This window comes from Primulina tabacum, chromosome 15 (genome assembly GCF_025594145.1).
Source record: "Primulina tabacum isolate GXHZ01 chromosome 15, ASM2559414v2, whole genome shotgun sequence".
Taxonomy (NCBI): domain Eukaryota; kingdom Viridiplantae; phylum Streptophyta; class Magnoliopsida; order Lamiales; family Gesneriaceae; genus Primulina; species Primulina tabacum.
In genome coordinates, this window is record NC_134564.1 from 30,847,374 (window position 1) to 30,863,515 (window position 16,142).

The window sequence follows — 16,142 nt, forward strand, 5'->3', positions numbered from 1 at the left end:
AGGTCTGTCAACAAGTTAAAGCTGAACATCAACGGCCTGGAGGACTTCTTCAACCCTTGGAAATTCCAGAATGGAAATGTGAACATATTTCCATGGATTTTGTAGTAGGTTTACCAAAGTCTAAACAAAGTCATAATGGAATATGGGTAATCGAAGATAGACTCACAAAATCTGCACATTTTCTACCTGTCCGCATGAATTATAATCTGGAAAAATTGGCTACCATATACATGGACAATATTGTGCGATTACATGGAGTTCCGACAAGCATTCTGTCTGATAGAGATCCAAGATTTGTATCTCGGTTCTGGAAAAGTTTTCAACAATCTATGGGGACTAAGGTTACTCTCAGTACAGCTTATCACCCTCAAACTGATGGCCAAACAGAGAGAACAATACAAACCCTTGAAGATATGCTACGAGCATGTGCTTTAGAATTCAGTGGTAATTGGAGTGAACATCTACCTTTAATTGAGTTCGCTTACAATAACAATTTTCATAGCAGTATTGGAATGGCTCCATACGAAGCTCTGTACGGCCGAAAATGTCGATCACCTCTATACTGTGTTGAGGTAGGAGAGAAATCCATAACTGGACCTGATCTTGTCCAAGAAACCGTGGACAAAGTAACAATCATTAAAGAAAGACTCAAAATTGCTCAATATCGACAGAAAAGTTGGGCTGATCTAAAGAGGAGACCAGTGGAGTTCACAGTTGGAGAAAAAGCTTACGTAAAAATTTCTCCCATGAAAGGAGTTGTTCGATTCAATAAAGCCGGGAAATTACATCCCCGATACATAGGACCTTTTGAAATTTTGGAAAGAATCGGAACAATGGCATACAGACTAGCATTGCCACCGGATATGTCAAGGATTCATAATGTGTTTCATGTTTCACAATTGAGGAAATTTATCCCGAATCCAAATCATGTTCTTGAAACTGGACCACTTCTGATAGAAGGAAATCTGAATGAAAAGCTAAGATATGAAGAAGTTCCAATTAGAATTTTGGACACCAAAGAACAAGTGCTAAGGCGACGCAACATTTCCTATGTCGAGATACAGTTTTCTAAACATACCGAAAGAGAAGTTACTTGGGAACTAAAAGAAAAGATGTTCAAGCAATTTCCATGTCTTTTTGAAAATCTAGAAAACTCAAGTTTCAGGGACGAAACTTCTGATAAGGAGGGAGGAATGTAAGAATTGTGAATATTATTACTATTATTATGGCTATTATTATTATTATTATTATTATTAACTATTATGAAATGCAAAACATTGAAAAAACATGAGTGCAAAACATTGAAAATCAAGTGTGCCAAACTTTTGACTAAAATAAATAAAATATATTAAAGTATGCATCAAATTGTGGAAATTGTTTTCAAATTTTGCCTATAAATAGATGTATTGAGTTTGAGGGAAATCACACCAAAACCTCTCCATTTAGAGCAAGCTTGAAGTTTGAAACCATCAACCTTTCTTGAAGTGAAATTTAGGAGCAAGAATTATGTTATATTTCTGGAAATTCGTCCCATCACTCCAGACCTCAGAATCCGATCTTCACCGTTCATAATACACTTTCAAATGTTCTAAACATCATATCCAAATTTCAGCCTCATCCAACGGTTCAATTTCTGGGAAACGTATATGCAATAATACTGCTCGGAATTCAAGCGAATTTAGCAATCTTACGGATTTTCGGACGTTAACTTTCAGCTTGTTTCTTCCATAATTTAGGAGCACCTTTCAATAAGTGGGCTTATGTTTTAAAGTATTTAAGTATGTTTTCGAAAATTCGATCGACATGATATATTCCTTCGATTTGATATATGAATATTTCGTTTCGATAAATTGTTAAGCATGTTTAAATCAATTTCAAGTACACGTTCCTTTCGTTTCAAAATTATGTTGTCTTCGTTTCATGTTATATTCTAATATATGTTCTTAAACACCAATTTGTTGTATTCTAAGAATTATGTTTAAAGGCACGGTTATGATTCAAGTTATAAATGATAAAAAAGGAAAATTTTCCTAAAACATGATAAGATATGACAAGTTTATGGCCCTGATGCGGTGGGTAATAATAACCGATATATGACCTCACCCCTTAGAGGAATTACATATAGGGGACTGGTAATAATAACCGATATATGACCTCACCCCTTAGAGGAATTACATATAGGGGACTGATCAGTAACACCATGGATAATAAGATGAAATAACAGTGTAATACGAATAATATATATGTCTATATGCATATGATAAGTTATGTTTGCTCATTGTTAATATCATGTCTTGACCTTTGTTATGAATTATTATTGTGACATGAAATTCATTTAATATTTACATAAATATATATAAGTTATGTTATGTCTATCATTTTGTCTAATTATTGTCCCGACGTTTGTTGAGACACGGCAAATTTCGAATTGTTAAGATCTATATATGGATATCCTAGTGTTATTATGATCGATCGGCCCTCACTTGCTGAGTATTTCACAAAATACTCACCCTTACACCTCTCAATCCCAGATAAGAATGAAAAACAAGTTGAAGAAGAAGAGCAAATGCATTTCTGGGGATGGTAACAAGGTTTCAGTTGATCAAGACATACTTTGGAATTTTGCTATCTTTTATTTTTACGTTGTTCGCTTCCGCACTCGTTTGTTAAGTTGATTACGTTGTAAAGACAATGTATGTTTTATGAAAAAGACTGGTTTGGTTGTACACTGTACTACGAGGCTTGTTGAATTACGATTGAATAATTGTAAAACAACGCCGGATGTCAACTCACCCCGGTATCGGGACGTGACAATATTCGTCATCGCTTTACGAAAATGATTAACCTAAGTTGCTATAAAAGTCCACTGTAAACGCATTATAAACTCATTTTAAATATTTAATTTTTAAGATGTGGGACAAGAGGTATCACAAAAATAATTAATAAAATGTCGGAGGATTTCTGTCTTCAAGGTATGCTATTTATGTTCGTCCTCTCTTCTTGAATTTATGGCTCAACTTGAGAAGTGAGAACCCACGCAAAGGAAGGAAAAACTTAGGAAAGGGCAGCGATCAAACAAGTGTACATTGATAATGTGACTCGTGTTCTTGCTATAAATTAAACTCAAGAGGTTGTTCATATTGTTATCAAACAATGGCTCCATGAAAATTTGGTCTGAAAGCCTCTTAATTTCACCAATATGGCTAATCTTGGGGGTTTGACCTCTTTCCTCCAACTTATGGTATATAATATTAGATATTTCAATTTCTTTACAGTCGACCCTAGTAGAACTCCGAGCCCGTATTTGAGCTTGATCAAATAAAGTTTTGGGCTCTACTAAGCAAATCAATACACGAACTGGTTTTGAAGTAGAAGTCTTAAATATCGTATTAAAGTTGAATAATTGTGTAATTGAAAAAATCTGAAGTCTTAGATAACCAAACATATACATGTAGAGAGTAAAGCTAAGGGAAATTATCCGGCGTGTAATTATATACCAATATCTCCATTTTTCTTTGCACATATGATTCTATCATCCAGAACCACACGCCAATCATACTTGTACTCGAAACCCCTTTTCTCAAGCAGAACAGATCCCCATTTGGTGTCTCTTTTAGGACATTCCAAGTGCCTGAAAACAAATCAAGATCCAAACTTAAAATGCTGTGAAAACAAAAACAAAGACTTTGTAATATCGAAAACTCACTCTTTTTTTATACTAAATTCTGGGTGTTTCTTTTGATAGTATCGGGCCATATCTGCAGTTGAAACGTATCCATTTGCGCAAAAGAATCGACCATTCATAGTTTGTACTTTCATGCAGAAGACAAGGGCATTTGTTATATCCTCAACGTGGGATAATGGGACTTTTGCGACCAAATTTTCTAAGAATTTGAGGGCACTGTATCCAAATTCATCGTTTGTGAGAAATCCCAAGATTGTCTTTACGCTTAAGGGTGTGTGAGGCATCAAAGTCTCTCCCCCGACAAGGCCACAAGCTAGTGTCACCACCTCCATTTCTCCATTGCCAAAGCTTAAAAGTTCTCTCTCAGCCAATGTCTTTGCTTGAACATACTCCTACAAAACATTATTTTTCAATGTATAATATCCTTGTCGGATTTCCATAAGACACTCCTTCCGGTTTTTGTGTGTACCAATTAATTTACGAGTAATAAATAAGTCATTTACCTCGACATAATCACTTGTGTAAGGGATAGAGAATTCAGCAGGGGTCCAACAAGTTTCGTCCATGTACTCCTTATAAGTACTCCTTCCATCTTTCAATGGTGAAGCAGCCATTACAGAGGCTGTGTAGCCTCCTCACCGTTCCTGATCTAACGCATAAACCCGCAACTATCTTTGCCGAATCGACAGTCGCATCCACCCGGTTCTTGTACTGTGTTAACCTCCAGATCCATCATCAATATATAGCATCGGAAAATTAACCAAAAAAATACTACAATCGGAAAGGATTTTATGATTGGCCTAAAAGATAGAAATATACCTTGTGGCCAACAGAGTGGAGCAAAGGGGTTGCAACATGGAAAACAAACTCACAACCTAGGATTGCTTCCTCAAATTCTTCGGCTCTGTATATGTCAGCTTTAAATAATTTGAGTCATGTGTCTGCTCCATCGAAACTCTTTAAAACGTCGACCTTCGAATGATCATCTACATATCAATCAATCCAAAAACATAATGTTAGAGGCGTACCTGTGTCATGACCTTAAGAAAATTGTAGCAGAAAAAGGAAAGATTTTCACAAACTGAGTGTCATGTCAGCTACAAGAGCCCATTCATTATCTTCAATTCTAGTCGTTCAAATTTGCAAACACTTGAGACCCCTTCAACTTTCACTTTAGAATCTAGATCAATGGTAAAGAAGATTCAAGGTTCATAATTTTTTTGTTTAATTACTACAAGTTTTCAACTTTTTTTTTTAATATAAAAAAAATGCATGCATACCCAAATCCCTTAGTGTAGCGTGAACAATATAGCCTTCACTCAGAAGTTTCTTTATCAGCGCGGAAGCAATATAGCCTGCTCCTCCCGTCACGCACACCTTACACTTTCCCTGCTCCATCATTCACCAAGCCTTAAATTTTTTTCTCGTCTTCACTTTTTTATATGCGAAAGCCAAACGTCTTTTAATTAAGAGGAACTAGAAATAAATACCTACTCCATTTTTCAGGACACGGACAGCATCTTGCTGTGCACACATTGATTTTTTTTTATTTTTTTTAATTTTTCTTTTTTTTTTTTCGCTTTTTTCCCTGTCTTTTTCTCTTTTGTTTTCTTTCCATTTTCCTCCATTTTGTTCCATCTTCCATAAACATTAGCAGACAATTTTATATGAAATAATATAAACATTTTAATTCTTTTATATTAAATTAATAATTTTGCAATTAAAAATTACTATATTAAATTTTTATATGTGAAAAACTGTATCATTTTTTTCGAATTTGATGAGTATTATAAATTTCTTTTTCAATGAACAAAATTTTTAACAATATAAAACTATTAACATGTTAATGCTTAAATTAAAATTTAGAACATTTCCATCATGCAATATCAAAAACTAAAATTCAACACCACATTTCCATCAAAATAAATAATTCATACATTTTGAAACTTCATTTCAACTAACAATGTTAATCGGCTATTCTTTAAATAAAAAAAGTACTCAAGAGCATTATTGGATATATCTTCATTGAAATCCATGATCAAATTGTGCCAACATTAAATAAGAATAAATATTATAAAATCAATTTTACCGTATAAAAATTAATATTTTTTCTTGTTCTTGTTAAAATAATGCTTCCTAACTCCAAATCCAGTTTTCTCACCATATTCAACCCAAAACTTCCAAGACTCGTCTAGACTATCATATTCCATACCAATATTAGGTTTGAATTCGATATTTGAACTAGAATCCATCAAGAATCTGAAAATATCAATAAAATTTTTGGCTTGTTTCAAATCAATAGCAACATTAAAATACAAACCAACAAAATCAAATAAAAAATTCGATAGCTAAACAATTAGAAAAAGAATTATACATTTAAAGGAAGAAAAAATCGAACCTTGTATGTTATAGTATTTTCCTGCAAAAAAAATAATAAAATTGAGTCAGAGAGGAAAAACGAGAAAAAAAAGAAAATGGACAAAAAAAGACGAGATGAAATAGCCGAGAAGAAAATAAATGTTTATACTATTTCATATAAAACTGTGTGAATAATGTTTGTGGAAGTGAGAAAAAAATGGAGGGAAAAACAAAGTAGGAAAAGAGAAGTAAAAAAGTGAAAAAAAAAAGAAGAAATAAAAAAAATAAAAATAAAAACAATATGTGCAGCAGATGCTGTGCACAGTAGGTGATTCGGGTCTCATTTTTCATAGGTCGACGTCCTTATTTGTCGTGAGTCATGTCAGCTTTTAATTTTTTTGCTTTCCTTTCACTCAATCAAGCAAAATGACCTAAATACACTAACTTTAATCTCTCGTTTCTCTATTTTTGACAAAATCTCCATCTCTGAAAGGTCTCTTTCCAACATGCAAGCTTCCATCTCCAACCCGATTCTTGTGATTACTGAATTTCAAATTTTTTTTGGTTTTAATCACTTCAAAATTTTCAATCCTTGCTTATGATTAGGGGCGTTAATTGGTCGGTTCAGTTCGGTTTTCGATTTTTTCGGTTTTACAAATATATAATCTGATATTTGAACTATTTTTGTTCGGTTCAGTTTTCTACCAAAATGGTTCGGTTATTTCGATCGGTTATTTCAGTTTTGATACAATTATTTAAATTAAAAAGATAAATATATTGTAAAATATAATATGTCATCTTTTTACATGATTTGTTAGTAAAACATTTAAATATAAAGTCTAAATGAATTACATAAACAACAATCAACTAAATATTATTCAAAATAATTCATCATTCACTAATATCATCTCAAAAAATGTATAATAAAAAAAATTATTAATTTAATGAAACTTCGGTTTTTTCGGTCGGTTTGGTTTTGACATATATAATCCGAAACCGAACCAAATAAATTTCGGTTTTAATATTTATATCCGAATTATATGTCGACAAGAATATTAAATGAGGGGTTGACATATTTGAATTGAATTGGCATCAGTCACGTGGGAATAAATGAGAAGACGCGTGGTTGGAATTCAATAATTCAGACGGAATTTGAATACGCGTTTTTAACGCGTATTCACACGGTCAAGAGGCTCTATAAATAGAGCTCCCCCTTCATTCTGAAATTATCCCTTCTTCGAGTTTTCTCTCATCTTATAACCATTCGAGTGCTTAGTTCTATAATATTTGTGAGGTGTTTTGTTCTCCTGTATTAAGAGAGTGCGTGTTCTCTTTGGAAACACAGTGAGTGAGTTGTACACCACAAAATATTATAGTGGAAATTCTTTTCATCTTGCCCGTGGTTTTTACCCTAATAATTTTTAGGGATTTTCCACGTAAATCTCGGTGTCCAGTTTATTCTTTATTTTCGGGTTTTATTATCTCAAATTCCACACGTGGGACCAACAAGTGGTATCAGAGCCTTGGTTTAAAATTTCTTAAAATTCTAAGTATGCTCTGTGGTTGCAGCCTAGACTGATCTTCCACATCAGAAAAGATTTTTTGAGATTTTTTATTTAAGGCGGGATTAATTTTATCCAGTCTACTAAATTGTTGTAGACATAATGGCGGGAAGGTATGAGATAACAAAGTTCAACGGAAGCAATTTTATGCTGTGGAAAATAAAGATACAAGCAGTTTTAAGAAAGGAGAATTGCTTGGCGGCTATTGGAGATAGACCAGTGGAAGTTACGGATGATGGAAAGTGGAATGAGATGAATGATAATGCTGTTGCCAATTTACACTTGGCTATAGCAGACGAAGTTTTTTCAAGTATCTCTGAGATAAAAACAGCCAAAGTTATCTGGGATACTCTGACAAAGATGTACGAGGTCAAGTCGTTACACAACATGATTTTCCTAAAGAGAAGGCTTTATACTCTTCGGATGACGCAATCCTCATCGATGACCGACCATATCAACACATTAAATACTCTATTTGCCCAACTCACTTCCATGGGGCATAAAATAGGGGAAAATGAACGTGCGGAGCTTCTACTTCAAAGTCTACCAGATTCATATGATTAACTTATCATCAACACAACCAACAATATTCTTATGGGATTTCTAAGATTCGATGATGTCTTAATTGCGGTTCTCGGAGAAGAAAGCCGGCGCAAGAATAAAGAAGATAGGTTGGTAACCTCGAAGCAGGCAGAGGCGTTACCGATGATAAGAGGAAGATTTATGGACTGTGATTCCAGTGGGAGTCCAAGGCGAGGTAGATCAAAGTCGAGAAGTAAGAAGAAAAATATTTACTGCTTTAAATGTGGCGATAAAGGGCACTTCAAGAAAGAGTGTACGAGTATCGATAAAAGCTCTCAAGGAAATGTGGCCAGTACTTCAGGCAGTGGTGAAATATTATTCAGCGAAGCAGCAACTGTTGCAGAAGGCAGGCACAAATTTTGTGATACATGGATTATGGATTTAGGAGCGACGTGGCATATGACGTCTCGGAGAGAATGGTTTGATCATTATGAACCAGTCTCAGGAGGATCTGTATTCATGAGAAATGATCATGCCTTGGAAATCGCTGGGGTCGGTACTATCAAAATTAAAATGTTTGATGGCACCATTCGCACCATACAGGAGGTACGACATGTGAAAGGACTGACGAAAAATCTTTTGTCCTTGGGGCAATTGGATAATATCGGGTGCAAAACTCGGATCGAGAACGAGATCATGAAAATTGTGAAGGGAGCACTTGTGGTTATGAAGGCGGAAAAGATTGCTGCAAATCTGTATGTACTTTTGGGAAAAACACACAAAGAGGCAGAACTAGCTGTTGCATCAATTGGTTCAGGAGAAGAATTAACAGTGTTATGGCATAGAAAGCTCGGGCATATGTCCGAACGAGGGTTGAAAATTCTCTCAGAACGAAAGCTGCTGCCGGGACTTACAAAAGTGTCACTACCATTTTGTGAGCACTGTGTTACCAGTAAACAACACAGATTAAAGTTTGGCACTTCTACTGCCAGGAGTAAAAGCATATTAGAGCTGATTCATTCGGATGTTTGGCAAGCACCGGTTGTATCCCTAGGAGGAGCGAGATACTTTTTCTCGTTCATTGATAATTTCTCTAGGAGATGTTGGGTGTATCCAATCAAGAAGAAATCAGATGTTTTTCAAGTCTTCAAAGATTTCAAAGCGCGGGTTGAACTTGATTCTGAAAAGAAAATCAAGTGTCTGAGGACTGACAATTGAGGAGAATATACCAGTGACGAATTTGATGCATATTGTCAACATGAGGGCATCAAAAGACAGTTTACGACGGCTTACACACCTCAACAGAATGGAGTTGCGGAGCGGATGAACAGGACCTTGTTGGACAGAACAAGAGCTATGTTGAGGACTGCGGGTCTAGAAAAGTCATTTTGGGCGGAAGCAGTCAAAACCGTTTATTATATTATCAATCGTTCTCCTTCAGTGGCGATTGATCTGAAGACTCCGATGGAGATGTGGACTGGGAAGCCGACGGATTATTCTCATTTGCATACATTTGGAAGTCTGGTGTACGTTCTGTACAATGAGCAAGAAAGATCGAAGTTGGATTCGAAATCCAGAAAATGTATCTTCTTGGGTTATGCTGATGGAGTAAAGGGGTTTCGCTTATGGGATCCTACTGTTCACAAGTTTGTCATCAGCAGGGATGTTATATTCGAGGAAGATAAAGTAAAGGGAAACAAAGGCACACTGAATTCAAAAACTACTATTTTTCAGGTGGAAAATAAGACGGACGAAGGTCAAGTTTCTTGTGAAGCAGTACCAGAGCACGAAGAACAAGAACATGTTGAGTCTGAGGTTTCCAATGTGAGGTAGTCAACTCGAGACAGAAGACCACCAAGTTGGCTTTCAGATTATGTCACTGAAAGCAACATTGCATATTGTCTATTATCAGATGATGGTGAGCCATCGAGTTTCCACGAGGCTACTCAAAGCTCGGATGTATCCTTGTGGATGATAGCAATGCAAGAAGAGTTGGAGGCATTAGACATGAATAAAACTTGGGATCTTGTTACACTACCACGAGGGAGGAAAGCCATCGGTAACAGATGTGTCTATAAGATCAAGCGAGATGGCAATAACCAAGTGGAGCGGTATCGTGCTAGATTGGTGGTAAAAGGATATGCTCAGAAAGAAGGCATTGACTTCAATGAGATATTTTTCCCTGTGGTTCGGCTTACAACAGTCAGAGTGGTGTTGGCATTGTGTGCGGTGTTTGACCTACATCTAGAACAGCTAGATGTGAAAACGGCGTTTCTTCATGGAGATCTTGAAGAAGAAATCTATATGCTCCAGCCAGAAGGTTTTGCGGAAATAGGCAAAGAGAACTTGGTTTGCAGGTTGAAGAAATCTCTGTACAGTCTCAAACAGGCGCCGAGGTGTTGGTACAAGAGATTTGATATTCCTATATCATGAGCCTTGGTTACAACAGACTGAGTGCAGACCCTCGTACGTATTTCAAGAGGTCTGGTGATGATTATATTATTTGCTGTTGTATGTGGACGACATGTTGGTAGCAGGCCCCAACAAAGATCAGGTCCAAAGATTGAAGGCACAGTTGGCTAGGGAGTTTGATATGAAGGACTTGGGACCAGCAAACAAGATTCTAGGGATGCAAGTTCACCGAGATAGAAGTAACAGAAAGATTTGGCTTTCACAGAGAAATTATTTGAAGAAAGTCTTGCAACGCTTCAACATGCAAGATAGTAAGCCAATCTCGACCCCCCTTCCTGTTAACTTCAAGTTATCCTCCGAGATGTGTCCTAGCAGTGAAGCAGAGATGATGGAGATGTCTCGAGTACCATATGCATCAGTAGTGGAAAGTTTGATGTTCGCCATGATATGTACAAGACCGGACATTGCTCAAGCAGTGGGAGCAGTTAGTCGGTATATGGCGAATCCTGGACGAGAGCATTAGAGCACTATTAAGAGGATCCTTCGATACATTAAGGGTACCTCGAATGCTGCATTATGTTATGGAGGATCGGATTTTACACTCAGGGGCTATGTCGATTCAGATTATGCAGGTGATCCTGATAAGAGGAAATCTACTACTGGTTATGTGTTTACACTTGCAGGGGGAGCAGTAAGCTGGGTTTCAAAACTGCAAACAGTTGTGGCGTTATCTACAACGGAGGCAGAATATATGGCAGCCACTCAAGCTTACAAGGAGGCAATATGGATTAAAAGGTTATTGGAGGAGATCGGGCACAAACAAGAGAAAGTATATTTGTTTTGTGACAGTCAGAGTGCCTTGCACATCGCAAGGAATCCAGCTTTTCATTTCAGGACGAAACACATTGGAGTCCAATTTCACTTTGTACGAGAAGTAGTAGAAGAAAGAAGCGTGGATATGCAGAAGATCCATACGAAGGACAACATGGCTGATTTTCTGACCAAGCCAGTGAACACTGATAAGTTTGAGTGGTGTAGATCCTCAAGTGGCCTAACGGAAACGTAAGCAGCAAGCAATTGCAAGATTGAAAGGATGTGTGGAGATGTGTTTGATTCTCAATCAAATCTCCAAGTGGGAGAAATGTCGACAAGAATATTAAATGAGGGGTTGGCATATTTGAATTGAATTGGCATCAGTCACGTGGGAATAAATGAGAAGACGCGTGGTTGGAATTCAATAATTCAGACGGAATTTGAATTCACACGGTCAAGAGGCTCTATAAATAGAGCTCCCCCCTTCATTCTGAAATTATCCCTTCTTCGAGTTTTCTCTCATCTTATAAGCATTCGAGTGCTTAGTTCTATAATATTTGTGAGGTGTTTTGTTCTCCTGTATTAAGAGAGTGCGTGTTCTCTTTGGAAACACAGTGAGTGAGTTGTACACCACAAAATATTATATTGGAAATTCTTTTCATCTTGCCCGTGGTTTTTACCCTAATAATTTTTAGGGATTTTCCACGTAAATCTCGGTGTCCAGTTTATTCTTTATTTTCGGGTTTTATTATCTCAAATTCTGCACGTGGGACCAACATTATAAAATTTGGTTTTCGGCTCGATTCAGTGTTCGGTCTTTTCGGTTTGGATTTTCGGTTTTTTTATTTATTTTATCTGAAGTTTGAACACCCTATTTATGATATTTCCTCCCAAAAACATATTTTAATTGATCAAAATCTACCCTAAATCTCAGCGGGAATATAACCATCTTCGATTTCTCATCACCAGAAGAGTGTGTTTCGATTTTTCAACACGACAATAAATTTGGGAGGTGGAAGCTAAGAGACGTAGACGTGCTGGTAGTATGGATTGAAGTTTGAAACTTTAAATTCTAGTGGTTTTTGACTTTTACTTGTATTTTAATGCATTACATTGTGTAGTTAAAGCTTAAACTTCAATTACGAAATTGTTTCGGTTGTTGGGATTTGAACTGCAAACTTTTATGGTTGGGTGTGCTATGCTTGCTGCCCAAAAGTTGCAAAACAAATCCAGAGGTACGGGGCGCCGATCTCCGGGGGGCAGGGGCGCTTGTCGCGCAGAAACCTACATGTATTGGGTTTTGTACTACATTTTTGGCCCGCTAATAACATAAATAAAAGAGGACATCAACAACACGACACAACACAATACACAAACAATACAATCACACAACTATGTATTCAAGAAAGCTTGTGGCACGACTTTGAGACGTGAGATCGAACAACAAAGGATAATTGAACCACAAGACGAACAAAATTCATCTGGAGACGGTTACTCAATTTTACTCTGTGATTTTTATTGTCTGTCTTGATTTATGATGATATTTTTGAATACGTCTGTGTTTAATTATTTCAGCATAGATTTATTGGCTTTTTCTAGATATTGACGTAACTTGATTTGAATATTATGCTTCAAATTTTATTTTGTTTATTATTATTATTATTATTATTATTATTATTTGTTCTTGTAATTTATTTATGTATTCTTGTTTCATACGTATTTCAATTTACTGATCACAAATTGTAAGTTAAATTTATTCGAAATTTGGCATTCAACAAAGAAGATATTGAATAGGATTATAGGAAGCCACAACCTAGGATTTTTACAGAGCTCGAGAGGCCTACAATTTCCTTTGTGTTTCTTGGAAGATAATCATAAAACTTGATTAAATTGTTTTGGTGTTGAGTTTTTGATAGGGATATCGATATTGACATTAGAATAATAATATTATTGGCACTCGGGAGAGACAGCGAATAACAAATAATGGTTCTTTGCCTATACATTGGAATAGGTGATATGATCAATTATATGATTTATACGAATGAAAATTGAGTGAAATATCGTATCTAGAACCCGTCTCATATAGATCCAAAGTCGTCCTTGAAATTTCTCATGATTCAATTTATTTTAGTTTATTGAAATTTTAAGTCTTGATTCTCTAAACAAAATCGAGATTGTTTTAATTACAGTACCTTGTGCGAATATAAATATTCAATCTTCTTGAGAACGATATTTCACTCATCATATATTTAAATTTTACAACATATGTTTGCGAGAGAAAATCACGCAACAAGTTTTTGATGTTGTTGTCGGAGGTTGATTTAATTTAATTTACGCTAATATTGTTAACGAGTGATCTTGATTTTAATTTCGAGCTTTTTTATTTTCTTATTTATCGTAGTGCGGTTTGATTTATTTTGTTTCTTCTATGTCTGCAGTTTATGCAAAAGTCTTAAAGTTATGAAAGTGAAGACGTAGTCGGGTTGAAGACTATATACTAATGCTTGGGAAACAAACCCAAGAGTTTCAAACTTTTATTTATTTATTTCAGTTATTTAATTTTTTTTGGTACTTGCGTTTTGAGTTTTTTTCCTTATCAAATTTTTATAGGATGTGTGATAATTAACGAGGTTTGGGGGTGCTACCCCTACCATACCACGTCTTTCTTCCATAACGTAGACCATTAAATTTTTTAGTTGGAACTTTAGGTGGTGCACTGAAAATGAGGAAAAAAGATGGAATAAGACTATATTCAAATTTTCAAATCGTCCATTCAATATGCTAAAAACAAAAATTGAGTTGGTGATTGAAAATGAGTTATTTAGATTGATTTTCATTTGTCGTCAATGATGATATTTAATTGTTGATATGCACAATCTTTGGGTAAATCATATGTTAGCCTTGTGATTCTAATTTCAAATCATGATTATGGATCTTTTGAGCACATCATGTCACAAACTTTTTAATGTATGTTGAGTAGAGAGATTCATGTGAATCTATTGGCATGCTTTGTGGTTCCTTGAGCCGTTCTAGATTTTTTTGGATTACCCTTTGAAAAGATATAAATAGATTCAATCAATTACAGGAATGATTTAGGTGATCTTTGACTCATTTGTGTCTTTCAAGCTTACCATGTAAACAAAGACAAGTCCTATTGTCCACTTCTGAACTTTAAAGAAAAAAAATGGATTAGTCTTTGAATACATTTAGATCCCATTTGATATTCTTTTATATGGCCTACTATTTCATTATTTTTGTTGAAGATATTATAAAATTTTGTTTAACGACCAAAGTGAAGTTGAAAACCAACTTAGCAAGAAAATTAGGGAACTAAGAATTGATCGTGGAAATGAATATGAATCACCATTTATTGAGTTTTGTGCTAACATAACATCATACACAAATGAACAACACCTTATTTTCCTCAGCAAAATGGTGTTGTAAAGAGAATTGCACTTTGAAAAAAATCATAAATATGTTGTTATTAAGTTCTGGTTTACTACTAAACATATGGAAAGAATCTGTTATAACATCAAATTACTTTTTAAATAAGGTGTCCTAAAAGAAACAAGTTAAAATTCCATACGAGTTATTGAAAAGAAAAACTTCTTCCTGCCAATATTTGCGAGTGTGAAGGTGTCTTGCCAAGGTAGCAGTTTTCACTCCGAAGAAAGTAAAGATAAAACCAAAAAAATATTGATAGTATTTTCATTGGATACGTACAAAACAGTAATTCTTATCATTTTCTTGTACATGAATTTCAAATACTTTATATTAACAAGAGTATGATAATGTAATCAAGATATATTTCGTTCTTTCAACATGTGTTTCCATGCAAACATAAAGAAGAAACAAGTTCATCAAAAAGATCAAATGAGCCAATGGAAAAAGAATAAGAGGTTAACCATGAAGTTAAACCTGAAAGTAGTAAGAGAGCTAGGACAGAGAAATTTTTTGATCGGAATTTCATCACTTTCATTACGAAAAGTGAATCTCTAAGCTTCAAAAAAGCGGTGAAATCATCTAAGGGGTCTCAACGGAAAGAGGCTATCAATTTCGAAATGAAATCCATTTTACAAAATCATACATAGTGGATCTTCCTCCGGGAAACAAATCACTAAGTTGCAAATGAATTTTCAAATGGAAAATGAAATCAGATAGCGTTATAGATAAGTATAAAGTCAGATTGGTAATCAAGAGCTACATCAACGTGAAGGGCTTGATTACTTTGACATTTATTCTTCTGTAACGAGAATAACATCTATACATCTGATACTTGTGATTTCCACCCTATGGAATTTTAAAGTACACTAAATGGATGTAAAAACAACTTTTTTAAATGGAGATTTAGAAGAGAAAATTTACATGGAATAACTTGAGGGATTTTTTACAACTGGGCAAGAAAATAAGGTTTGTAAATGTGTGAAATCTCTATATGGCTTAAAACAAGCACCAAAGCAATGACATGAAATGTAATGCCCCAGATTCGATGATTGTCCTCACTATATCAAGACGGGTCTTTCCAGCGTGCTTATGTCTTCACTCACAAGCACCCTGGAAAACTTCCCAGGAGGTCACTCATCCCAAAATTTCCCCAAGTCAAGCACTGCTTAACTTTGGAGTTCTTATGTGATGAGCTACCGAAAAGAAGATGCACTTTCTTGATATGAGTAGTACAAATCAAATATTTTAATCTCTCCTCAACTGCGCAGTCCCATATCTGAACAGTTTCGAAATCCCTCTCCTTCCGGTGTAAGATCAGTTCATGTTCCCTCCGCCTTGAAGCCTGC

The 16,142-nt window shown here is 35.4% G+C and overlaps 1 pseudogene; it reads right to left on the reverse strand.

Annotated features, from left to right (window-relative positions):
• Positions 1-3,381: 3,381 nt before the first annotated feature.
• LOC142526912 (NADPH HC-toxin reductase 1-like) lies at positions 3,382-5,152 on the reverse strand (annotated as a pseudogene).
• Between the last annotated feature and the right edge of the window lie 10,990 nt (positions 5,153-16,142).